General features: G+C 43.1%; 1 long non-coding RNA gene across 1 annotated transcript in view; it reads right to left on the bottom strand.

The window, feature by feature from the left end:
* Positions 1-22,495: 22,495 nt before the first annotated feature.
* Positions 22,496-27,117, bottom strand: part of LOC148150512 (uncharacterized) — a 37,805-nt gene continuing 33,183 nt past the window's right edge. The window contains exon 3 of the long non-coding RNA XR_015751769.1: positions 22,496-23,937. This is a non-coding gene — a long non-coding RNA (uncharacterized LOC148150512). The remainder of the gene's footprint in view (positions 23,938-27,117) is intronic.

A 27,117-nucleotide genomic window follows, 5' to 3' on the forward strand; every position in this document is an offset into this window, starting at 1 on the left:
GAAGATCTGAGCTACAGGAAGAGGCTGAACAGGCTGGGGCTGTTTTCTCTGGAGCGTCGGAGGCTGAGGGGTGACTTTATAGATGTTTACAAAATTATGAGGGGCATGGATAGGATAAATAGACAAAATTGTTTCCCTGGGGTCAGGGAGTCTAGAACTAGAGGGCATAGGTTTAGGGTGAGAGGGGAGAGATATAATTGAGACCTAAGGGGCAACTTTTTCACTTAGAGAGTGGTATGTGTATGGAATAAGCTGCCAGAGGATGTGGTGGAGGCTGGTACAATTGCGACATTTAAGAGGCATTTGGATGGGTATATGAATAGGAAGGGTTTGGAGGGATATGGGCCGGGTGCTGGTAGGTGGGACTAGATTGGGTTGGAATATCTGGTCGGCATGGACAAGTTAGACCGAAGGGTCTGTTTCCATGCTGTACATTTCTATGACTCTATTAGGATATTAACTAGACGATCCCTGGCCTTCACATCATGCGTTTGCTGCATTTAATTTTCTAGAATGAAACTCTGCACGTTTTCTATTTCCCTTGGTCTAAATATATAAAGAACAGCTTTGAATATCCAAACTAGATGAGTAGGGCGTATTTTGTTCAGATAATTGATTGTTCAGATAACAGATCAGGCTTCCCATGACAGCAATAGCAGGGACAGGGTTCCCATGGTGACGGCAATAGCAGGAACAGGGTTCATATGGCAGGGGCAAAAGCAGGGATGGAGTTCCCTTGGCGGGGGGTAATAGCAGGAACAGGGTTCCTATGGCAGGGGCAAAAGCAGGGATAGAGTTCCCGTGGCGGGGGGTAATAGCAGGAACAGGGTTCCTATGGTGATGGGAATAGCAGGAACAGGGTTCCCGTGGCGAGTGGTAATAGCAGGAACAGGGTTCCTATGGCAGGGGCAAAAGCAGGGATAGAGTTCCCGTGGCGGGGGGTAATAGCAGGAACAGGGTTCCTATGGTGATGGGAATAGCAGGAACAGGGTTCCCGTGGCGAGTGGTAATAGCAGGGACAGGGTTCCTATGGTGGGGGGTAAGAGCAGGGACAGGGTTCCCATGGTGACGGCAATAGCAGGAACAGGGTTCCTGTGGCAAGGGGTAAGAGCAGGGACAGGTTTCCCATGGTGATGGGAATAGCAGGGACAGGGTTCCCATGGCGGGGGGTAATTGCGGGGACAGGTTCCCATGGTGGGGGGTAATTGCAGGGACAAGGTTCCCATGGTGATGGGAATAGCAGGGACAGGGTTCCCATGGTGGGGGTAATTGCAGGGACAGGGTTCCCGTGGCGGGGGGTTCAGAGCAGGAACAGGGTTCCCGTGGTGGGGGGTAAGAGCAGGGACAGGGTTCTCATGGTGACGGCAATAGCAGGAACAGGGTTCCCATGGCGGGGGGGGGGGGGGTAATAGCAGGGACAGGGTTCCCATGGCGGGGGGGGGGGGGGGGGGGTAATAGCAGGGACAGGGTTCCCGTGGCGGGGGGGGGGGTAATAGCAGGGACAGGGTTCCCGTGGCGGGGGGTAATAGGCAGGGACAGGGTTCCCGTGGCGGGGGGTAATAGCAGGAACAGGGTTCCCGTGGCGGGGGGTAATAGGCAGGGACAGGGTTCCCGTGGCGGGGGGGGGGGGGGGGGGTAATAGCAGGGACAGGGTTCCCATGGTGACTCTGTTCCTGCTCACGCCACCAGCCCAGGCTGCCTGTGCTCATTTTGTTTTTATTTAAATTTAATAAATTTTTTACGGGACTTTAAGGTTGTGTTCAAATAATGCTTAACTTGGATAATTTTTGTTCGGATAACTGATGTTGTTCTGTCATTGCCTAGAAAGCAGCTTTGCTTTTATACCTGGAAACTGTTCCTTGCGTACTGGTTGTTGGATTTACTGTTTATATACTATGTGCTGTTGGTGGGTTATTGAATACTGAATGTGGTTTGCAAAATACTGTGAACTGTGAGTTATGCACTGAATACTGTTATCTCCACCCTTTATTCTATTTTATTGATCTGAAACAAATTTGGAAAACCACTTAAAAATAAATTCCTATTATTTAGAAAGAGTACCATCAGGCATTATTTTTGTAAAGAGTTGTAAAAGTATCAGAAACAGGGCTTTAGTTTTTGTTTATTCCTGTTGTTGCTTCCCCTGGAGATTGATGCTTCATGATGGTCACTGCTTCATGATAGCTTCATGATGCATCCTTAAATATTATTTACATTAAAAACTTATTGCTTGTTCTCCTTTGAACCTGGGACATCAAAATTTAATTATTCATAAGGGGAAGGAGAGTTACATAGCAAGAAAAAATTAAGTCAGCGTATGTAGAATTATTCAATTAGCATTCTAAAGTAATAGATTCGGCCTTTATCATTCATATAATAGCTTAAGTTATGGTATTTCAATGGCAACTTGAGAAGCAAGTTGGAGTTGTGGAAAAGATTGACCTTTTCCTTTTCATATTAGCCTAGAAGGTGGGAGATGCAAAACCAAGAGACCATGATGCCACCACTGATGGGATATCTAAGTACATGTTGATAAGCTCAGTTTGAGAGTGTTGTGGGCTGTAGTGGTGGTGTCTGTATCTCTGGGCCACAAAGCCTGAGTTCAAGCCCTACTTCAGATTGTGTCATAACATGTTGATTTAAAAATAAAAAAAATGTGGATAGTTTCCAATATAAGAGTAGACAGAGGAATTTATGAAGTGTATAAGCCCAGATGCAAGATTTCAATTAATTATGGAGAAGAGTTATGAATACAAATAGAAATTTCAATGAGGAAAGCATTATTAGCAAGCAGCATGTATTCTTAACCCTGGCTATCTCTAAGACAGAAATATGGGTGTAACATTTCACAAATACACAACAAAGCTATCAGCATTACTTAAAAGAAATGTCAGAGTTACATTTCTGGAATAGAATGAAAAAAGCCAAAATGGAGTAGGAAATAACAAATATGCCAATCATAAAATTTAAAATCACACAACACCAGGTTACAGTCCAACAGGTTTAATTGGAAGCACTAGCTTTCGGAGCACCGCTCCTTCATAAGGTGGAGCGCTCCGAAAGCTAGTGTGCTTCCAATTAAACCTGTTGGACTATAACCTGGTGTTGTGTGATTTTTAACTTTGCACACCCCAGTCCAACACCGGCATCTCCAAACCATGAATAGCGATCATAAAGACATTAATAGCTTAACTGACTTCCAAATGTACGAATAACAAAGTAGGAAATTGGGGGACGATATAAAAGATCATCTGAATGAGGAGGGGCAATGAAATTAAAACAATAAAAGGCATGCTAAGATTTTACATCGAAATGTACATGGAAGAGCGACATCAGAAAGAAAAATAGCGTTGATGGAATTGAAAAGAATTTGCAGCTACAACAGATCTGAAGTGAGAAACTATTTTTAGAAACTTACAGCAGGACTAGAAACCATAGATGCCATAAACTCGGGAAGAAATTTGATAATTTGGAAGAAAATGAAAGTAACGACTTACTCAAACCAGGGGGAGAAATAATTGAATTGAATTGAATTTATTGTCACATGTAAGAAGAGACAGTGAAAAGCTTTGTCTTGCGAGCAATACAGGAAGATCACAGAGTTAACTCACATAGATAAATAAATGATAGGTAAACAGCGGCAAAAATAAAAACACAGATACAGGCAAGTGTTCAGAATTTGAGTCCATTCAGTATTCTAACAACAGTAGGTAGAAACTGTTTCAAAACCAGCTGGTGCGTGTGTTCAGGCTTCCGTGTCTTCTACATCTGTCAGAGAAAAACTATTAGAAACTCATATTAAACAGATTATAGCCCAACACTTAGAAAACGTTAAGGTAATTAAGAAGCATCTGCCTAGTTTTGTAAGAAGAGAGTCGTGTTCAACCAGTTTATTACAACTGTGTGAAGAAGTAACATGCAACTTGCATACAGGGAAACATTCAACTGAGTGTACTTTTAAATTACCAGAAGGCATTTGAGAAGATGCCACATCAAAGATTATTGCAGAAAATAAAACTGAAGTTGTAGATGGCCACACATTGGCATTGATCGAAAATTGGTTCGCTAACAGGAAATAGAAATTAGGCTTAAACTGCCCTTTTCTGATTGGCAACATGAAATGATTGGTGTGCCACAGAGTTCACTGACTTGGATGAAAGGTATGGTTTAGGACTCAGCCAGCTTGGTCGTTGAACATGGAAATCCCTCACCCAGAATACATTTTGTGTCCTTGTCACCCTCAGTATTTCATCCAAACGCATTTAGATGGTACTGATGTACGTGCTAGAAGCAAACTCCTGCTGATGTATAACACTGGGCCACCACCTCTGCTGATGGTACAGAGGGATATACCCAGGGATGGTATGGTACTGTCTGGGACAGTTTATGTAAGGAACAAGTCCATGGGTATGTCAGGCTGTTGTTTGATTAGTCTGTGAGACAGCTCTCCCAGGTTTGTCACCAGCGCCAAGATGTTAGTGAGGAGGACTTTACAGGGTTGACAAGGTTGGTCTTGTTGTTGACAATCTTATTGGACATGCTTAGCAAATTTATAGCATTGTAGAAAGTAAGGACTGCAGATGCTGGAGATCAGAGTGTGGTGCTGGAGAAGCACAGCAGGTCAGGCAGCATCCGAGGAGCAGGAGAATCGCATTTTGGGCATAATCCCTTCATCAGGAATGAGACTTGTGGGCCAGGGGGCTGAGAGGTAGATGGGAGGGGGGTGGGGACTAGAAGGAAGTTAGCTGAGAATGCAATAGGTAGATGAAGGTGGGGGAGAAAATGGTAGGTCGGAGAAGAGGGTGGAGCAGATCGATGGGAAAAGTGATGGACAGGTCAGGAGAGCGGTGCAAGGTTGGAGGCTTGGGACTGGGATAATGTAGGGCTGAGGAAATGAGAAACTGGTGAAAATGCAGAATGTGAGGCGTTCTTCCTCCAGGCATCGGGTGGTAAGGGTTTGGCGATGGAGGAGTTCCAGGACCTGCATGTCCTTGGTGGAGTGGGAGGGGGTGTTCAGCCACAGGGCGGTGGGGTTGGTTGTTCTGGGTGTCCCAGAGATGTCCTCTGAAATGATCTGCAAGGAGGCATCCTGTCACCCCAATGTAAAAGAGACCACATTGGTGCAATGGTTACAGTAGATGACATTGGTGGAAGTACAGATAAATTTCTGTTGGATGTGGAAGGATTCTTTGGAGCCTTGAACAGAGATGAGGGGAATGGTGTGGGCACAGGTTTTGCACTTCCTGTGGTAGCAGGGTAAAGTTTTCATCTAGCTAATTAAAACCAAAAAGATATATCTACACATCTGTGTGCATGTATAAAGGTACTGAAAACCAAATTTAAAGAATTTTTCCAAACTTCCTTGTATACTGCCAGGTAAGATTATATTTGATCCTGTTGGAATAGTTCCCTTCTGTAGAATGGATTTTGAGTGGCAGTTGTAAAATGACATCCCTTGTTGCCGTCATTTCCAACGCCAAGTTCAATATTGGGTTATCCATTGGGTTTGATTCCTTGTTTCAGACTTTGTAACTGTTTCGATACAACTGAGTGGCTTGCTAGGCCATTTCAGGGAGCAACTAAGATTGACATGTAGGCCAGGCTAGGTGAGGACTTCAGATTTCCTTCCCTAAAGGATGTTAGTGATGAGTTTGTATGATAATCATTATAGCGTCACCATTGGAATTTTAATTTCAGATCTTTGAACTGAATTTAAATTTCAGCATTTGCTGTAGTAGAATTCAAACCTATATAGCCAGATTACTAAATAGGACTCGGTATTACTAGTCCAGTAACAATACAACTACACTGCAGCCTTGCCAACTGCTGTATCAGATTGATCCACAACATTTTATTTTCTGAGATTTCTTCGTTTTGCTCACTTAGATCATTCATTGATTGGTCAGCTAAGTAGACACAACAGGATTAAGTGACTGTCAGAGGTCTAAGCAATAAAATATAGCTTTTATTTCCTTTATTGGGTTATTTTGTTATGTACCACATATCATTTTCTCTTAAAGAGAGGATTAAGGCCCGTACCAACGTATCACTATAATCAGCTGCTTGGAAATGTGGAAAATTGTCATTTGTTTGTTCAGTGCTTCCATAAGACGTGTGTGGAATTGTTTATATAAACTGGCATGCTCCTGCTCCATGGTCTGGTCTAACCAAACTACTGAATCATAAGCAAATAAACAATCAATTATTATCATTTCTTAACAAATTTAATTCTGAAAACCATTGACTTGTTAGCTTAAATGAATATTTGGCCAGAAGTGTGATTCTGTAAACTTTATACTCGTTTAAACATTTGTGCCTCACGGCTAGTTGCAGAATCAGAATCATTAGAATAATGAGAACAAGATCTTGGTGTATTTGGAGATTATAAAGCTAGCCTGCAGAAGTGTGGGAAATTACATGATGCTGTAGGGCTCAATGGCAAACAACAACTTAAAGGGGCAGGCACATACTTGTCAAATTTGGAATATAGCTAGTTAATTAAAAACAGGGGAGTCTCTTGAAATACCTGTGTGTGTGCCTTATGACACTAAAGACCAAACTTAAAGAACTCTTTCGAACTTCTTTATATAGCACCAGGCAAAATTATAATTCAAATAAAAACAAAAAAACTAGAAACTAAAACAAAAAGTGCTGGCAGTATCTGAGGAGAGAAAAATTATAGTTGATCCTATTGGAAGAATGGTCTTCTGCAGAATGGGTTTTCAATGGCATTACATTGCAAGCATAGCAATGTGTTTGCATATTTTGTATTAGTTAGTGTGTGTAAGTTCAATATCATTTTTATACCAGAATTTGTTGGATGTGGTTTATATTTATATTTTCAATATAAGCTCTTGATTCATTGGAAATGCAAATTTATAAATTAAAGCATTAAATGCATTATTCTATTTCCTACTCTTACTGAATTTAATTTCCTACCAGGAACAATACTTTAACACTGTTTATCAAGTTTCAGTTCATAAACTCAATGATTTTAATATAGTTGAAACAATGCATGTTAACAAATGTTAACTCTAACTGCATCTTTGAAGAGAAAAATCAGATTAATGTTTGTCATGTCAGTCCTTAATTGCAATTGATGGCATTAATTATTATATGAGAAATTTTAGGCTGTCATATGATATGTATTGATTGTCTAATACCGATGTCTCTGACTTTGTTAAACTGAATCGTTGAGATGGGTGAGTTATAATGGTTCATCACACCAGTATAAGTGAAAGCAAGAAACTGATGGTTTTCCAAACATATTTACTGGCTTCCACCATATCCATGGACATAGGTGTAATTTTCTGACTGTGCTGGCAGTGGAACTGAAAGCTGATGCTCAGAGTTTCAATCTGCCACTGTAAAGGTCTCAAAGTGTAACACACAATTTTTGTTGACAATTTGAAAGCAAGACAAGCTTAATTCAGCTCAGCAGAGTATCTTAAATAAAACAATGTTCCTTCCTGAAGGTGGCACTCATGTGCGGGTAATGCTCACCGGTAAGAGTAATACTTTGAGATTCCCATTCAAAGAATCAATGAATGTAAAAATGGGGGGGTGGTGGGAATTATTTTAATGTTGACAGCTTTAGAGTTAAGTTTGACTCTATTCACCCTGGTAGGGGAAAGTGAGGACTGCAGATGCTGGAGATCAGAGTTGAAAAATGTGGTGCTGGAAAAGCACAGCCTGTCAGGCAGCATTCGAGGAGTAGGAGAGTTGACCTTTCAGACATAAGCCTTTCATCTGGAATGAGCCCGAGAGGTCGACTGTCCTGCACCTCACATGCTGTCTGTTCATCCTGGTGTAGACTTCCAGTCAGAGATCAGAACAGAAGAATCAGAGATGAGAACTTGGTTAATTTTTCTCTCCTAGCCTAATGACACTGAGACTAAATGAAATGGTGACCAATTTTCTCAACGTAGATGGAAAATCAGTACTAAGATTTTTATAATCTACATGGATGGCTGAGTACCACATCACATCAATTCACTCACTGAGCCAATAAGTGGATTAGTTTTACGTTCTTGTCAAGTTTGAGAGTGTGGCGTTGGAAAATTATGGTGTTCACAATTTTTATCAAGTCACATAACTTAAAAATAAGTTGACAAAAAAGGTTCCAAAATTGACAGTCTATGGATAAGAGCATTTATTGGTTTGACACTGTGGACTTACATAGTTATGCCAAAATCATCACACAGTGATGTTAAGTGATGAGATAGTATGACTTGGATGTGACCTTTTCTAGAACAATGAACAAGGGTTGAATTGCAGTAAATACTCTTTGAGGATAATCATCATTATATTGAATAGCCTGTTACTTGGAACTATTTAGATTTGTTAAATTTCTGTGGTGTTAAGCATGGGTGGGGGATTAATTTTAACTTTGTGCAATTGTGTAACATAGATGCAGAATCTCTCCCAATTCCTAGTTCTATTTTCAATGGCTTACTTGGTGAGTATGGTGGCTAGTTCAGGTGATTAGGTTGTTAACACTAGCTATGAGATTGTCAGGGCCTGTTGTTTTTTGCTGTGATCAGTGCTTCTTAATGTCATATTGTGGGAAAAGAATTGACTAGTACACAGATGATGGTGCAGTTTCAGTGATTTTGGATAAGAGTCATGCATAAAATAAAACAAAAATAGCAGGTCTTTGGAATCCTGCCACAAATATGGTCAGCTCATCAAGAATTCCTCTGATAAGCAATAACACAAAAATGTTCAACAATAAGCATTTTGTTATTTAAGCCATAACAGATAATAAGTGTGCTAAAATAATACATTTATTCTGTTTTAGTTCAACCTGATTTGTTCCTTCCCTATATTTTTTCCTAGTATTCCTGAATTTTCCAATATTTTATCCTTTTATTGTACATTATCATTTGCTGTTATTTTATTTTTATGTTTGTTTTACATTGGTTCTGCCTGCTTTCTTTGAAATGCTTATGAATTTTCCTTTATCCCTCTATTCTTTTCCTCATATTGTCACTTTGACTTGTGACATTAAACACTAATTGATGAAAACATTGATTTAAAATATGATAGTCATGAGATGCATTAGTTGGAAAAGGAATAGAACTCATTTCAGTTCAGGTGGGTCAGAATCTAGCTCCTTCAGGATGCCTATCATTTAGACTAATCTTTTAAATTTTAGTCAAGGAACCTTGGCCATATTTTCCACCCAACTACAGAGGATCATGGAGAATTCTCAGGCTTTATCAGAATTCATTCCTTGACTTGAAAGGCCTCAGTGGACGGCTCAAATCTAATTTAGAGATAGGCACTTGATCTTGGAGATTGGTTAGCGTTAAAGACTGACTGACTAAAAATGACACTTCAATCAATTTGAGCTGCAGGACAATATCAGGTGGAAGAGAAATGCTTAACAAATCTTTCTCGACAAATTCTATGCACTGGTTAGTGAGTAGTTTTGAAGTTGACGATTAAGCTATTCTGTAGTGTGAAAATTTAATGACCACGTTACATAACAACAAAAGAACTCAATAGTTTGGCTGATAAGTAATTTATTAATATCCGTAAATTGGTATAATTATGGCCATTGATAGTTCTAATCATTAGGTTAATTTTGGCTTAGCATTTCTTTAGGAGAAAGTGAGGACTGCAGATGCTGGAGATCAGAGCTGAAAAATGTGTTGCTGGAAAAGCGCAGCAGGTCAGGCAGCATCCAAGGAGCAGGAGAATCGACGTTTCGGGCATGAGCCCTTCTTCAGGAATGAGGAGGGTATGCCAAGCAGGCTAAGATAAAAGGTAGGGAGGAGGGACTTGGGGGAGGGGCATTGGGAATGCGATAGGTGGAAGGAGGTTAAGGTGAGGGTGATAGGCCGGAGAGGGGATGGGGGTGGAGAGGTCGGGAAGAAGATTGCAGATCAAGAAGGCGGTACTGAGTCCGAGGGTTGGGACTGAGATAAGGTGAGGGGAGGGGAAATGAGGAAGCTGGAGAAATCTGCATTCATCCCTTGTGGTTGGAGGGTTCCTAAGCGGAAGATGAGGTGCTCTTCCTCCAGGCGTCGTGATGCCATGGTCTGGCCGAGGCCTCAACTTCATCCCACTACGCTCCTGGATTAACGAGTTCAACACGTGGTGAGACATTGAACAATTCTTCCGCCGCCTTCGCCTTCGCGCCTACTTCTTCAACCAGGATTCTCGCCCATCCTCTGACGACCCCTTCTCCCGCCTCCAACACACCCTATCCACCTGGACACCCTGTGCTGGCCTCTTACCCACCCTCGATTTCTTCATAGCCAACTGCCGCCGCAACATTAACCGCCTCAACCTCTCCACCCCTCTTACCCACTCCAACCTCTCACCCTCACAACGTACAGCCCTCCACTCCCTCAGCTTCAACCCCAACCTCACTATCAAACCGGCAGACAAGGGAGGTGTGGTGGTAGTTAGGCGCACCGATCTTTACACTGCTGAGGCTAAACGCCAGCTCGCGGACACCACCTCCTACTGCCCCCTTGACCATGACCCCACCTCCTACCACCAAACCATCATCTCCCAAACCATCCCTAACCTCATCACCTCAGGGGATCTCCCATCCACCGCCTCCAACCTCATAGTCCCACAACCCTGCACTGCCCGTTTCTACCTCCTACCTAAAATCCACAAACCTGACTGCCCCGGACAACCCATTGTCTCAGCCTGCTCCTGCCCCACCGAACTCATCGCTGGATACCTCAACACGGTCCTGTCCCCCTTAGCCCAAGAACTCCCCACCTACGTTCGGGACACCACCCATGCCCTCCACCTCCTCCATGATTTTCGCTTCCCCGGCCCCCAACGCCTTATCTTCACCATTGACATCCAGTCCCTATACACCTCCATCCCCCATCACGAAGGCCTCAAAGCCCTCCACTTCTTCCTTTCCTGCCGAGCCAACCAGTACCCTTCCACTGACACCCTCCTTCGACTGACTGAACTGGTCCTCACTCTGAACGACTTCTCTTTCCAATCCTCCCACTTCCTCCAAACTAAAGGAGTAGCCATGGGCACCTGCATGGGCCCTAGCTATGCCTGCCTCTTCGTCGGATATGTGGAACAGTCCATCTTCCGCAGCTACACTGGCACCACCCCCCACCTTTTCCTCCGCTACATCGATGACTGTATCAGCGCTACCTCGTGCTCCCACGAGGAGGTTGAACAGTTCATCCACTTCACCAACACCTTCCACCCTGACCTCAAATTTACCTGGACTGTCTCAGAACCCTCCCTCTCCTTCCTAGACCTCTCCATCTCTGTCTTGGGTGACCGACTCAACACGGACATTCACTATAGACCGACCGACTCCCACAGCTACCTAGATTATCCCTCTTCCCACCCTGCCCCCTGTAAAAACGCCATCCCATATTCCCAATTCCTCCATCTCCGCCGCATCTGCTCCCAGGAGGACCAGTTCCAATACTGTACAACCCAGATGGCCTCCTTCTTCAAAGACTGCAATTTCCCCTCAAACGTGGTTGATGATGCTGTCCACCACATCTCCTCCACTTCCCGCTCCTCTGCCCTTGAACACCGCCCCTCCAATCACCACCGGACAGAACCCCACTGGTCCTCACCTACCACCCCACCAACCTCCAGATACATCCTATCATCCTTCGTCATTTCCGCCACTTCCAAACAGACCCCACTACCAAGGATATATTTCCCTCCCCTCCCCTATCAGCGTTCCGGAAAGACCACTCCCTCCGCGACTCCCTCGTCAGGTCCACACCCCCCACCAACCCAACCTCCACTCCCGGCACCTTCCCCTGCAACCGCAAGAAATGCAAAACTTGCACCCACACCTCCCCCCTCACTTCCCTCCAAGGCCCCAACGGATCCTTCCATATCTGCCACAAATTCACCTGCACCTCCATACACATCATTTACAGTATCCGCTGCACCCGATATGGCCTCCTCTACACTGGGGAGACAGGCCGCCTACTTGGGAACGTTTCAGAGAATATCTCTGGGACACCCGCACCAACCCAACCCAACTGCCCCGTGGTTGAACACTTTAACTCCCCCTCCCACTCTGCCAAGGACATGCAGGTCCTTGGCCTCCTCCATCACCAGACCATGGCAACACGACGCCTGGAGGAAGAGCGCCTCATCCTCTGCCTAGGAACCCTCCAGCCACAAGGGATGAATGCAGATTTCTCCAACTTCCTCATTTCCCCTCCCCCCACCTTATCTCAGTCCCAACCCTCAGACTCAGCACCGCCTTCTTGACCTGCAATCTTCTTCCCGACCTCTTCGCCCCCACCCCCTCTCCGGCCTATCACCCTCACCTTAACCTCCTTCTACCTATCGCATTTCCAACGCCCCTCCCCCAAGTCCCTCCTCTCCAGCTTAACATTTCTTTAGGCTTGTAACTAAATTCAACATTTATATTTTATTACTTGCTATATTATTCTCTAATGGAGAACTCATCAGAGTTTTTAAAAGCAGTCAACAAAAGATAAGTTCGAGAAACTCAGCACATACCTTTAACTCTTTATTTACGCCTTTATTCCCTTATATAAAATCTCTTGCGTTTTTTCTTAAAATCTAACCTATGGTTTAGGAGCAATAAATGTAAGTATCCTAGAATACATCAGGCAATAAATAGCTTATGTGTATTGAATAAACACAGGGTCCAGTGAGTGAGGTTTTATTGGTGCTGTAATGTTTGCACTATGCAGTCGACACAGTGGCCTTCACAACTTGTTGTTAGTTGAGAGCATGGGGGTGAAATCCACACTTTTATTGGTAAGATCATAACCTCATTATCTCCAACTGACTGCTCAGGATGATTGAACACATATAAGATTTAACTTCAAGACTTTACTTGCAATTTTTATTTAAGTATTGTTGAATGAAGAGTTTTTTTTTTCAAAACCTTTTGTGTTGCCCCCTTCCGGACGGTTTGTAAGAAATATCAAAGCAAAGGGAAAACCATATTACATTGTTGGAAAGGAAAGTGCTGAATAGTTGATAGGTTAGCTATGATTGATAAAGGTACTGCCATTGTGAATACACCCATTAATGATGACAGACAGTTAATTGACAAACTTTGTTTTAATTGTAAATTGTAAACAAAGCAGATTGATTCTTCAAGACATAGCTCTGAGAAATGAAGCAGAGAATGACTGTTGCCTATTTTGTTGTGTTGAATTAGGTACAATGTAGACACTTGTGTATTTTTCTTAACAGCATGTTTATCAGAGTACATCATCATCACCAATTAGCACTGTCCTCTCAATGTTGTTTCCTCTTACTTAGATATTTGTCATGAATGGTCCTAATGAGTGCAAAAACTTCTCAGTAATATTCAAGTTGTTTACTAGTAAAAGACAATTTATAATTATCATGTACTTACCCCCAAGCTGAGTCAGTTATGTCAAAAATGAGAAATGGATTTTTTTCCTGTTTGAGTTTGCAATTATAACAGCAAGCTCACCTTTATCAAGTAGAGGATAATCGCATGCTCAGGGAGAGTCTTTTCCACCATTTCCAATGTGTCTTAAAGCAAATTACATTAAAGTTCCCCACTGGTATGTTATTTGATTTTATTATCACATACGATCCTGTGACTAAGATTGGTACTGGCTATGGAGATTTGTCACTAGAATAGCATTCATTAATGTATTCATTAATAGCATTCACTAATGAATGTCATTATTCCATACCCAGTGAACTGACATCAGTTGGGCAAATCTAATTTATTAAAAGGGCCTTGTGATTATCTGGTGGTGGGGGGAGGGGTTCGTTTTAAGCTTATTTTCAATTTATCTAGCCAGGATTTCAAGTTAGAGGGATAGGACATTCTGATAATTCACTAAATTATCAGCTCCAGTTCAAACAATTAGCATCTGATACCTTGACTAGGAAATATTATGCCAATGAAAACTTCTCAGAAACTTCTCTTCTAAAAATAGCTATTCTGGAAACCTCATTGTGACAAAACCTGTTTGTTTCTGTAATAGAAACTATAAAAGAATATTTATCGATGGACCTTTTGTGTTATCACTCAGCCTACCCAGAGGACCGGGAGAACAATGGCATTGACAAGTCACTAAACATGTGCCTCGTGTCTCTATTCTCTTTTTAACCTGGCAAATTGTATTATAAACACTTTTGACACATTCCTTAAATCCGAAGGAAAACAGAAGCAGAAATGTATTGCACTGACTAAAGTTAGTTTAAAAATATTCCCTTTTCAATAATGTAATCATTTGCAAAGTTTACTTTGAAAATTTCTCTGTGTATTAATGTTTAGTTCGCACACATATTTCCTTATTTTATTTCACTAAAACAACATCAGGGTTATTAAGTGACTGTTCTATTCTGTTTCTATTCTATTACAGTTAATGATACAAAGCTATAACTATTTAAAAAATAAATGTCCGAACTCACGCAGCACTAGATTATAGTCTAACAGGTTCATTTGAAATCATAAGGTTTTGGAGCACTGCTGCTTTGTTGTGAAGTCACCTGACAAAGGAGGAGCACTCTGAAAACTTGTGATTTCAAATAAACCTGTTGGACTATAATCTGGTATCACGTGACGTCCGACTTGGTCCACGCCAAACCAACATCAGCACCTCCACATCATACTTATAAGATAAGTTATCAATTTGTGATAACTATTGTTGATGGTAAACTACTGAGCTTGAAAAATGTGCTGGTATCTCAGATTTATTGTTAAAATAACTTGCATAAAGATGAAGCTCATGGCAGCAATTTTTATTTATGAGTAAATGCAACAACAACTACACTCAAAGGACAGTGCGCAGTTAAACTCATGGACTGGTATTGTGAGTAAGTTTGAAGATGACACCAAATTGGAGGTGTGGTGGACAGTGAAGAAGGTTACCTCAGAGTACAATGGGATCTTGCTAAGATGGGCCAATGAGCTGAGGAGTGGCAGATTGAGTTTAATTTAAATAAATGTGAGAGCTGCATATTGGAAAGGAAAATCTTAGCAGGACTTATACACTTTACGGTAAGGTCCTGGGGAATGCTGCTGAATAAAGAGTCTTTGGAGTGCAGGTTCATAGCTCATTGAAAGTAGAATTTCAGGTAGATAGGATAGTGATGAAGGTGTTTGATATGCTTTCCCTTATTGGTCAGAACATTGAGTATAGGAGTTGGCAGGTCATGTTGCGGTTATACAGGACATTGGTTAGACCACTGTTGGAGTATTGCATGTAATTTTGGCCTCCTTCATATTGGAAGAATGTTGTGGAATATGAAAGGGTTCAGAAAAGATTTACAGGGATGTTGCCAGGGTTGGAGAATTTGAGCTATAGGGAGAGGCTGAACAGGCTGGGGCTGTTTTCCCTGGAGCATCGGAGGCTGAGGGGTTACCTTATAGAGGTTTATAAAATCATGAGGGGCATGTATAGGGTAAATAGGCAAAGTCTTTTCCCTGGGGTGGGGGAGGCCAGAACTAGAGGCACTAGGTTTATGGTGAGAGGGGAAAGATTTAAAAGAGACCTAAGAGGCAATTATTTCACGCAGAGGGTGGTACGTGTATGGAACGAGCTGCCAGAGAAAGTGGTGGATGCTGGTACAATTATAGCATTTAAAAGGCATCTGGATGGGTATATGAACAGGAAGAGTTTAGAGGGATATGGGCCAAGTGCTGGCAAATGGGACTAGATTATGTTAGAATGTCTGGTCAGCATGGATGAGTTAGACTGATGGGTCTGTTTCCATGTTGTACATCTCTATGACTCTATGACGCTATCTGGAAGATTCTAGTAGTGGTCCCCATGTATCTCATGCCCTTGTCCTTCAAGGTGAAACAGGTTGTGGGTTTGAAAAGGCCCTGATGCATTACTGGAGTACACAGACTCACACAGCACGGAAACTGATCTTTTGGTCCAACCAATCCATGCCAAATGTAATCCCAAATTAAAGTAGCCCCACCTGCTTGTCCCTAGCCCATATCCCTCCTATTCATGTGTTTATGTAAATGTCTGTTAAATGTTGTAATTATACCTGTATCCATCACTTATTCAGGAAGTTCAAACCACCCTCTGTGTAAAAGTTTTGCCTCTTATGTTGTTTTTAAATCACTCTTCTCTCACCTTAAAATACGCTCCCTCTTGGGGAGAAGACAACTACCATCAACTCCACCTCTACCTCTCATTATTTTATAAACTTCTGTCAGGTCACCTTTCAACCTTCTACACTCCTGTGAAAAAATTCCCAGCCTATCCAGCCTTTCTTTATAACTCAAAACTTCCACACACCCAGCAACTTCTGGTAAATCTCTTCTGAACCCTCTACAGCTTGATAATATCCTTCCTATAACTGGGCAATCGGAACAGGACATCGTATTACCATCCCTCTCTGTCTCCTGTTGTTAAACCAATTATGTATTCAATTGGCAAACTCACCTGAATCACATGACCTAACTTTACTAATTAGTCTATCATGCAGAACCTGTCAAAGGCTTTACTAAAATCCAAATAAACAATGACTACTGCTCTGCCATAATCAATCTTTTTGGTAACTTCCTCAATCAAGTTTTCATGTAGTTGGTTTCGCAGCTGTCACACAGTGCAATAGAGAAGGGAGTGAATATTACAAGTCGGCAGCATTGTCCTGGATAGTGTCAAGCTTGTTGAGTGTTTTTGAAGCTGCACCTATCCATCAAGACTGTCAACTACTCATCACAGTCCTGTTTTGTGTCTTGTACATAGTGGACAAACTCTGGAGAGACAGGAGGTGAGTTATTCTCCATGGAATTCCCACCTTCTAATGTTTGAATGATGGGGGAGTGGACCAAGGTGTCATAGAGGAATGGTATTTGCGGAATGCCAAGAGTGGGGCAATTGGAAGATGTGTTTGGTGACAGCATCCTGCTGGAAGATATTTTCTATTTACCAGCCCCAGTCTTAAATGTTTCCAGATGTTGCTCCATTTGACCATGGACTTCTTCAATATCTGAGAAGTCACAAATAGTGCTGAACATTGTGAAATCATCAGTGAACATCTCAACTTCTGGCCTTACAATGGGGAGAAGGTCATTGCTGAACATAGAACATAGAACAATACAGCACAGAAGAGGCCCTTCGGCCCACGATGTTGTGCCGAATATTTGTCCTAGCTTAAGCACCTATCCATATACCTATCCAATTGCCGCTTAAAGGTCACCAATGATTCTGACTCTGCCACTCCCACAGGCAGCGCATTCCATGCCCCCACCACTCTCTGGGTAAAGAACCTACCCCTGACATCCCCCCTATACCTTCCACCCTTCACCTTAAATTTATGTCCCCTTTTAACACTCTGTTGTACCCGGGGAAAAAGTCTCTGACTGTCTACTCTATCTATCCCCCTGATCATCTTATAAACCTCTATCAAGTCACCCCTCATCCTTCGCTGTTCCAATGAGAAAAGGCTAGCACTCTCAGCCTATCCTCGTACGACCTATTCTCCATTCCAGGCAACTTTCTGGTAAATCTCCTCTGCACCCTCTCCAAAGCTTCCACATCTTTCCTAAAGTGAGGAGACCAGAACTGCACACAGTACTCCAAATGTGGCCTTACCAAGCTCCGGTACAGCTTTAACATCACCTCACGACTCTTGAATTCAATCCCTCTGCTAATGAATGCTAATACACCATAGGCCTTCTTACAAGCTCTATCCACCTGAGTGGCAACTTTCAAAGAGCTATGAACATAGATGCCAAGATCCCTCTGCTCCTCCACCTTACTAAGAACCCTACCATTAACCCTGTATTCCGCATTCTTATTTGTCCTTCCAAAATAGACAATCTCACACTTAACAGGGTTGAATTCCATCTTCCACTCCTCAGCCCAGCTCTGCATCATATCTAAGTCCATTTGCAGCCGACAACAGCCATCCTCACTATCCACAACTCCACCAATCTTCGTATCGTCTGCAAATTTACTGACCCACCCTTCGACTCCCTCTTCCAAGTTATTAATAAAAATTACAAACAGCAGAGGACCCAGAACTGATCCCTGCGGAACTCCACTTGTAACTGGGCTCCAGGCTGAATATTTACCATCTACCACCACTCTCTGACTTCGACCCGTTAGCCAGTTCTCTATCCAACTGGCCAAATTTCCACTATCCCATGCCTCCTGACTTTCCGCATAAGCCTACCATGGGGAACCTTATCAAATGCCTTACTAAAATCCATGTACACGACATCCACTGCTCTACCCTCATCCACATGCTTGGTCACCTCCTCAAAGAATTCAATAAGACTTGTAAGGCAAGACCTACCCCTCACAAATCCGTGCTGGCTGTTCCTAATCAAGCCGTGTCTTTCCAGATACTCATAAATCCTATCCCTCAGTACCCTTTCCATTACTTTGCCTATCACTGAAGTAAGATTAACCGGCCTGTAATTCCCAGGGTTATCCCTATTCCCTTTTTTGAACAGTGGCACAACATTCGCCACTCTCCAGTCCCCTGGTACCACCCCAGTTGACAGTGAAGACGAAAAGCTCATTGCCAACGGCTCTGCAATTTCCTCTCTTGCTTCCCATATAATCCTAAGATATATCCCGTCAGGCCCGGGGGACTTGTCTATCCTCAAGTTTTTCAAAATGCCCAACACCTCTTCCTCCCTAACAAGTATCTCCTCTAGCTTACCAGTCCGTTTCATACCCTCCTCTTCAACAATACGGTCCCTCTCATTTGTAAATACTGAAGAAAAATACTCATTCAAGACTTCTCCTATCTCTTCCGACTCAATACACAGTCTCCCACTACTGTCATTGATCGGACCTACCCTCGTTCTCGTCATTCTCATGTTTCTCACATACGCATAAAAGGCCTTGGGGTTATCCTTGATCCTATCCGCCAAAGATTTTTCATGCCCTCTCTTAGCTCTCCTAATCCCTTTCTTCAGCTCCCTCCTGGCTATCCTGTATCTCTCCAATGCTCTGTCTGAACCTTGTTTCCTCAACCTTATGTAAGCCTCCTTCTTCCTCTTTACAAGACAGTCAACCTCCCTCGTCAACCAAGGTTCCTTCACATGGCCATTTCTTTCCTGCCTGACAGGTACATACATATCAAGGACACGTCGTATCTGTTCCTTGAAAAAGTTCCACATTTCAGCTGAAGCAGCTGAAGGTGCTTGTTCAGAAGACAGTATCCCAAGAAATCCCTGCAATGAGGTCCTGGATCTGATTGATCTCAAAGAATTACAACCATTGTCTTTCGTGCCAGGTTTGACTGTAACCAGCAGAGAGGTTTCTGCCTGACTCCCTTTGACCCCAGTTTTGCTAGAGATCTTTGACTCAAAACTACGTCAAATGCATCCATGTGTCAAGGGCAGTTATTCTCATTTCCCCTCAGGAATTCAACTCTTTCTTCCAGGTTTAGACCAAGGCTGTAATGAGGGAAAGAGCTGAGCCTAGTGGAACCCAAACTGAGTATTTATGAGCAGATCGTTGGTCGGCAAGTGGTGTTTGATAGCACTGTTGACAACCCTTTCCATTACTTTGCTGATGATCTAAAGTAGACAGACAGGGTGGCAATTGGCTATGTTTGATTTGTCTGACTTTCTCACAAAGATGGGCAATTGTTCACATTATAGGTAGATGTCAGTATCATATGTCCAATGGCTAGTTCTGGAGCATAAGTCTTCAGCACTATTGGTAGAGTGTTGTCAGGGATCCTTGGTTTGCTCTATCCAGTGTATCCAACTGTTTCTTGATATGATATGGTGTGAGTTGAATGCTAAGGGTTTGTATGGTCGGCATTTATGATGCAAACTTTGGAACTGTCACACTTTTCATGTTTGCTAAGCATCCAGAGACGTTCAAAGTGTATGCATGGTACAAGTCTCCAGTGCAAGTCTTTCTGGATGCCGTATTCACGAGAGCTTTAGTACACATGCAGATAACATCGTTCAGAAATATGTAGAGAAGGCAACTTATATCAATCATTGTGTAACAAGAATTTGGCCCCAATTCTGTCATTCTGGAGCTCAATATTTAAATAATGACCTCTTTCAACCATAGCTTGCAGTTAATTGCTGATCAATATCTGCTGGACATTGTTACAATTGCTTCTTCTTAAAAAAAGGGTGATTTTTGGCAGCTGCTGAAGGACATTGTTCTAATTTTAATGCTACCACACATCCAAACAGGAGCAAATTAATCTTTGAACCCAGCATGACTGGAGAATGAATGGAGGGTATCCAGTTAGAATGAGGCAAGCTATTGGAAGACAGAAGCGAAGATGGTGAGGGCTCTTGACAGGAGTCACATCAGTCATGGGTTACTCTGGGAGGAATTCTGTATTTGACATGTTCATGTTTAATAAGATTTCATCACTGTGACTGCAACCTTAAACAAGGCAAGGTCCACATTGAGCCAGACATCTGATGTCTAGGATGGTGAAAGATTGTCTTCAACCTGTGTTGCATATCAGGACTGTACAAAACTTCTGGTATATACACATATGTTGCATTTTAAAATGTCTTTAACTCTGAGCTCAGTGTCAGATTCTCTTGATAGACATGTGGCCTTAATCAGATGCTTGTCCTGGAAATGTTATGCTAGTTAATATTGGTCTAACTTGTGATTAGCTAACATAACTGAACTAATTACCACAGCCAGACAGCTTCTCCCTCCTGCCCCAACCTGACCTGATACAACTGGCCTGATATACGGGCGGCACGGTGGCACAGTGGTTAGCACTGCTGCCTCACAGTGCCAGAGACCCGGGTTCAATTCCCGTGTGGAGTTTGCATGTTCTCCCCGTGTCTGCGTGGGTTTCCTCCGGGTGCTCCGGTTTCCTCCCATAATCTGAAGATGTGCAGGTTAGGTGAATTGGCCATGCTAAATTGCCCGTAGTGTTAGGTAAGGGATAAATATAGGGGAATGGGTGGGTTGCGCTTCGGCGGATCGATGTGGACTTGTTGGGCCGAAGGGCCTGTTTCCACACTGTAATGTAATCTAATCTAATCTAAAAAAAAAACTACCCTCATGTAAGAGCAAAATACTGTGGATGTTGGCAATCTGACACAAAATGCAGAATGTGTCAGAGAAACTCAGGAGATCTGGCTGCATCTGTGGAGACTGAAGCAGAGTTAACATTTCAAGTCTGGTATGACTCTCCTTCAGAAGCCCTTTAATACCTGATCCAACACAGTATCCTGTAGTCTGCTTTGATTTAACCTTTGAACTGTGATGATCCAAACACCCAGTTGACTGCCTATTGACCTGAACCGACTATCCTTCCAACCAGATCCAACTGATCTGCATTCCTCCTGACCTAAGACAACCACTCCAAACCAAGCCGACTACTCCCAATCCAGCTATCTCCCAACCCAAGTTGACTACCCTCTTGGCCTGACCATAAACAATCATCCAGATTCCCCTAAACTAACACCCAGCCCCTTCCACGACCCAGGCCAGCTGCCCCAGCCCCCACTGCTCATTCACATGCATGCTCTCTTCCAGTACATGCTCATCCACCCACCCCTATCTGCTCCCTACTTCACCTGCCCCCTTCCCATGCCTCTTATATATATACACTCTTATGCATGCAAGCCCTGTCCCACTGTATGCACTCAAGATAGTACACACACCCTTGCACACATGCACACAGTCACCCAGGCACTCACACACTCACTCATTGAAAAATATAAGACTTTTTAAAAACTTCCCTAGACATTGCAGCTGTTGTCATGAAAAATGAAGTCTTGTCTTCATCTACGTTTGTCACTCTTGCCCTGGAGAAGCTGGACTGGCATTTTAGCTGCTGCTGGGATCAGAAGTCCCAGAAATAATACACAATATAATGCACAACAGGGGTGCAGAAGGTGTCACTGACCAGAAATAGATCAATGGTAATAAAGGAGATTGTGCTCATGAATCTATGTGCATCAGACCCCTTCCAAACTGGAGCAAAGACTAAAGACATTTTCAACATCTTACAGTTTGCTGGTGCAAGTTTCACAAGGGAGGTGACTGAGGCTCCTTATTCAAAGAAAACTGTCTGTTTCATTCTCTCTTGCCACAGAAAGATAGACAAATGTTAGTACATGGCTTTGTGAAGATTGCAGGCTTCCCCATGGTGCTGCGTGTCATTGATCAAACATACATTGTTTTATGGGTGCAGCATATCAACTCTGAAACTGAAGAGGAATCCACTCTGTCATCGTCCACCTGGTCTGTAATCAAAGGCAGAGAAGGAATCTTGCAGATCAATGCCCTGGAGCAGTCATCATGATGCCTTTATTTTTTTTTTCCACACTACCACCTGACAGTGGTAGTGCTTATTTTCCTTCCTCACCCATATCATGTGTGTGCAGGTGTCGGACACAGTGAAGAACAACAAATGTGTACATCCTTATCTATACTCCACCACCAGGAAGAAAGGAAACACCCGAGTGGCCAGTGACAAGCAGCGCCCTTCACATCAAAGGGCAATATTGTGTGATCAAAGAGTGAAGGGAAGGCCAGGGATTAAATCAAAATAGAGTTGGAGGGGGAAATAATGCTCTCCACTCCCTGCGGTGCCCACCTTTCCCTGAAAGGGTGTTGGTGGACACCGCGTATTCCTTCCCCAGGGACACCCGGGCTCTGACATAACCGCGGAAGGGGGACAGACAATCAGCCCTGATGATCCCCTCCACGGCCCACTCACTGGACCTGTCATGATGCCTTTATTTATTTTTTCTTTTTTCGATTCTCCAGTTCTTTTTTTTTCCTTTTTTTTAAGCAGTAGTGCTTATTTTTTCCCCAGCACCCATGGTGTGTGTGTGCAGGTGTGAGACACAGTGAAAGACACAAGGTGCATGAATCTTTATTCAAATTTTCAACTCCAGGAAGAAAGGAAACATCCGAGTGGCCAGTGACAAACACTGCCCTTCACATCAAAGGGCAATACTGTGTGATCAAAACAGTGAAGAGGAGGGACCAAATCAAAATAGAGTTGGAGGGGAAAATAATGCTCTCCACTCCCTGCGGTGCCCACCTTTCCCTGAACAATTCCAGGATGTTGGTGGACCACCGCGTGTTCCTTCTCCAGGGACACCCGGGCTCTGACATAACCATGGAAGAGGGACAGACAATTGGCCCTGATGATCCCCCCCATGGCCCACTGACTGGACCTGTCATGATGCCTTTATTCTGAAAGGAGAGGCAAATACTTATTATTGCTGGACTCTTAATTTAACGGCCCAGGGGATCCAGGTTCAAATTTCGCCACAGCAGATGGTGGAATCTGAATTCAATAAAAATCCGGAATTAAGAGTTTAATGATGACCATGAATCCATTATCAATTGTTGGAAAGACCCATCTGGTTCACTGGGAAGAGAACTGCCATCCTTACCTGGTCTGGCCTACATGTGACATCAGAAATGTGGGCGGCACGGTGGCACAGTGGTTAGCACTGCTGCCTCACAGGGCCTGAGAGCCAGGCTCAATTCCTGCCTCAGGCGACTGACTGTGTGGAGTTTGCACATTCTCCCCGTGTCTGCGTGGGTTTCCTCCGGGTGCTCCGGTTTCCTCCCACAGTCCAAAGATGTGCAGGTCAGGTGAATTGACCATGTTAAATTGCCCGTAGTGTTAGGTAATGGGTAAATGTAGGGGTATGGGTGGGTTGCGCTTCGGCGGGTCGGTGTGGACTTGTTGGACCGAAGGGCCTGTTTCCACACTGTAATGTAATCTAAAATGTGGCTCAATGTCACAACAGCGTGGTTGTCTCTCAACTACCTTCTGGGCAATTAGGAATGGGCAATAAATGCTGGCCTTCCCAGTGATGCCCTCATCTCGTGAATGAATAAGCAAGGTGCTGTGGGGAAAGACCACCTTGTAAGGTCCGTCTGCTGAAGGATAAAGGTGACCCATTCAGTAATTGGGTCCTGCTGTCACTTCAGCTCTAGGTCAAGAGGTTGGCAGTAAATATAGAGGATGGCGGACAGCAAAGACTTAATTTGTCATCTGTAAGTAAAAAAAGAGTATAGATCAGAGCAGATTCATAAACTGTCCATGTGCCAAAGATTTATTTTCTACAAATAAAGCATATTTTTGAAATAAAAAATAATGAATAAGAACAAAGCAGTCTGCTGAGCAACCTGCATTTGAAACGCTGGAATAGGACAAGCCAAAAGATGGCTTTGGGGTGTGAGGAACTGTCCTTTTTGACATGGCTTAAGACACTTATGCTTAACCCACACAAGTGGGCACAGCATGTATAGAATTACTCAAAGCCATACAGGAACACTAAAGGTAACAGGCGTCATAATAAAACAAAAGTTCAATACTGGAACCAGCTGGCATGCAGCAATTTGGTAACAAGTGGGCATTGAATTGCCTGCATCATATTAAACATGCGTGGGGTCATCACTGATCACTGTCCCTGTACACGATTTTGGAAGCTGTCTAACTTAAGCCCTCTGGTCATGTATTGAGAGAGTACTGGATGCCCATTTTTGTAAACATAATTAAAAGCACAGGTTAGACCATGAATTGAGCATTGATAAAGTTAAATGATTTGGATTGAATTTCAATTTAAAAGCCCTGTGGTATCTGATTCCAAGCAATAAAACTACTTTCAACTTGGCTTTGATCCATGCAAACAGGGAAACTGCATTGAAACAGGTTGAAAGAGCTGATAGAGCTGGTATTTGTTTTGCACTTTGTTGCAAGTATTGCTAATAACATCAAGCCAAACTGAATTAAGTTAACTGTGACTCAATGCTATTTTAAGTGTTTATGTGGAGGCAAAATGAACTTAATTGAAAGAAACTGTAGCCCAGGGATCAGACATATCTTTCAATATTCAGTTGACTGTCACTGTTGTAAACTAAGTTCAGGAGTTTGAATTTCATGCTTCCACATCTGTATGATATAGAACCTGATGAGAAATTAAAAATAAACTAGCTTTTCATTTGACATCCATGGGATGTTTTAGAAGGAAACCTTTTTTGAGTGGAGGTCGTCTCTTCAGAGACATTTGAAGCATTAATTTTCAGCAGCAGGTAGTCGGTGCATCAGATATCGCAGTTAAATTTCAGCCAGGTAGATTTCAGTTAAAGTGAGCCTGTGCAAACAGGCAGCTACCACAAAATTAGCTTCACTAAAATTCATATCTCATTGGTGATGATAAAGTACATGTACACTTGTAGACCACAACAAAACAAGACTAGTCAGCTACGTATCAAATAGTGGCACACTTGCTTCTGAATCATAACACTGGGTTAAATTCCTATTTCAAAGTTGAAGTATAAAAGACAAGCTGGCAATCCACTCCAACACCAATGGACTTCAGCAATATTGGAGCTGAGATGTTGAACCAATCCCTAGCGTCTGCTTGTGTGATTGATAAAGGTCCCATGATACTTCCTCAAAGAAAAGAGAAAGGAAGAGGGGAGAGGAACAGAGCTTTAGTCATCGAGAACTCCATAGTTAGGGGGACATATAGGAGGTTCTGTGGGATTGACAGAGACTCACAGTTGGGGTGTTGCCTCCCAGGTGCCAGGGTTCGTGATGTCTCTGATCATGTTTTCAGGATCCTTGAGGGGAAGGGGAACAACCCCAAATTGTGGTCTACATCGGCACCAATGACATAGGTAGGAAGAGAAATGGGGATTTAAGGCAAAAATTCAGGGAGTTAGGGTAGAAGCTGAGTACAAGAACAAACAGAGTTGTTGTCTCTGGATCGTTGCCCGTGCCACATGCTGGCAAGGTGAGGAATATGGAGAGAGAGGAATTGAACACGTGGCTACAGGGATGGTGCAGGAGGCAGGGTTTCGGATATCTGGATAATTGCAGCTCATTCTGGGGTAGGTGGGACCTCTACAAACAGGATGGTCTACACCTGAAACAGAGGGGTACCAATATCCTGGGTGGGGGAAATTTGCTAATGCTCTTCGGGAGGGTTTAAACTAATTCAGCAGGGGGATGGGAACCTGAATTGTAGTTCCAGTGTACAGGGGGTTGAGAGTAGTGAGGTCAGAAATAAGGTTTCAAGGTCACAGGAGTAGACTGGCAAGCAAGAAGGTGGTTTGAAGTGTGTCTACTTCAACACCAGGAGCATCTGGAATAAGGTGGGTGAACTTGCAACATGGGTTGCTACTTGGACTTCAATGTTGTGGCCATTTCAGAGACATGGATAGAGCAGGAACAGGAATGGTTGTTGCAGGTTCCGGGATTTAGATGTTTCAGTAAGAACAGAGAAGGTGGTAAAAGAGGGGGAGGTGTGGCACTGTCAGTCAAGGACAGTATTACGGTGGCAGAAAGGATGTTTAATGACCTGTCTACTGAGGTAGTATGGGCTGAGGTTAGAAATAAGAAAGGAAAAGTCACCCTGTTGGGAGTTTTCTATCGGCCTCTGAATATTTCCAAAGATGTAGAGGAAAGGATAACAAAGATGATTCTGGATAGGAGTGAGAGTAACAGGGTAGGTGTTACGGGAGGCTTTAACTTTCCAAATGTTGGCTGGAAATACTACAGTTTGAGTACTTTAAATGGATCATTTTTTGTCAGCCAGACCCAGACAGGCCAACAAGGGGCGAGGCCACATTTGGTTCATTACCCATTTATGAACCCGGCTTGGTGTTAGATTTGGAGGTAGGTGAGCACTTTAGCGATAGAGACTACAATTTGGTTATGTTCACTTTAATGATAGAAAGGGATGGGTATATACAGCCAGGGCAAAAGTTATAGCTGGGGGAAAGGCAATTATGATGCAATTAGGCAAGATTTAGGATGCATAGGATGGGGATGGAAACTGCAGGGGATGGGCACAATTGAAATGTGGAGCTTATTCAAGGAACAGCTACTGCGTGTTCTTAATAAGTACGTACCTGTCAGACAAGGAGGAAGTGGTCAAGCGAGGGAGCCGTGGTTTACTAGGGAAGTTGAATCTCTTGTCAAGAGGAAGAAGGAGGCTTATATTAGGATCAGATGTGAAGGCTCAGTTAGGGCGCTTGAGAATTACAAGTTAGCCAGGAAAAACCTAAAGAGAGAGCTATGAAGAGCCCCAGGAGGGAACATGAGAAGTTGTTGGTGGATAGAATCAAGGAAAACCCTAAAACATTTGACAGGTATATCAGGAATAAAAGAATGACTAGAGTAAGATTAGGGCCAATCAAGGATAGTAGTGGGAAGTTGTGCGTG

Source organism: Chiloscyllium plagiosum, unplaced genomic scaffold (assembly GCF_037043375.1).
Source record: "Chiloscyllium plagiosum isolate Xiang-an unplaced genomic scaffold, Cpla_swu_hap1 HiC_scaffold_3, whole genome shotgun sequence".
NCBI lineage: Eukaryota > Metazoa > Chordata > Chondrichthyes > Orectolobiformes > Hemiscylliidae > Chiloscyllium > Chiloscyllium plagiosum.